This window comes from Pyxicephalus adspersus, chromosome 11, assembly GCF_032062135.1.
Source record: "Pyxicephalus adspersus chromosome 11, UCB_Pads_2.0, whole genome shotgun sequence".
Lineage (NCBI taxonomy): Eukaryota > Metazoa > Chordata > Amphibia > Anura > Pyxicephalidae > Pyxicephalus > Pyxicephalus adspersus.
This window is the reverse complement of record NC_092868.1, coordinates 3,940,819-3,941,513: the sequence shown is the minus strand read 5'-3', so window position 1 is coordinate 3,941,513 and position 695 is coordinate 3,940,819.

Here is a 695-nt window from a genome sequence, read left to right as displayed (position 1 = left end):
GATGATGTCCCTTCCCAGGTAGGAAAAGTGGCGGAACAGCTTTTGTCCTTTTGATGTAATGTCAGACTCTCCATCTTCTTTGGTCATGAGTGTACCCACATCAATGGTTTCTGATGGTGGTGATGTGGGAAGCTGGCATGACACTGTTGCCTCTATCGACGCCCAGTCAATGGTCTCAAAGTATGGATGACTTCTTAAACGTTTGGTCCTCTTCTGACGATCCTTTGGTGAAAGTTCCAGCAGCTGCAATGAGACAAGAAATGTAAAAATGTGTTAGTACAATAAAAGTATGTAGATAATAGAAATTTTAAGGCCCAATCACACTTACCCATTCCTATGCATTCCATTAAAGGGCTCAGGTTAAGGCAACCCAATAAACATCAAAGCCCTGCAAATGCACAAAAACTGACATGAGCCATTCTTGTTTTTTTTCTAACACAATAAAACTGAAATGTTATTTAGCATAATGCTCCCTGCAGATGTGTTGGATGCCATTGGGAATGAATTGCATTGCATCAAACAACTTGTTACTGCAACAATCAATGCAGAAAACAATCTGCAAAAAGGGTTTTTCCAAAAAAAATTAAAAAATCTAATTTCTTACCCTCTCCAAGAGGTCACGTAGGTGAGGGTCTGTGCCGGAAGGATAGTCTGGTTCAAAAGTCATTATCACATCCTCTTTCTCCAAATCATCA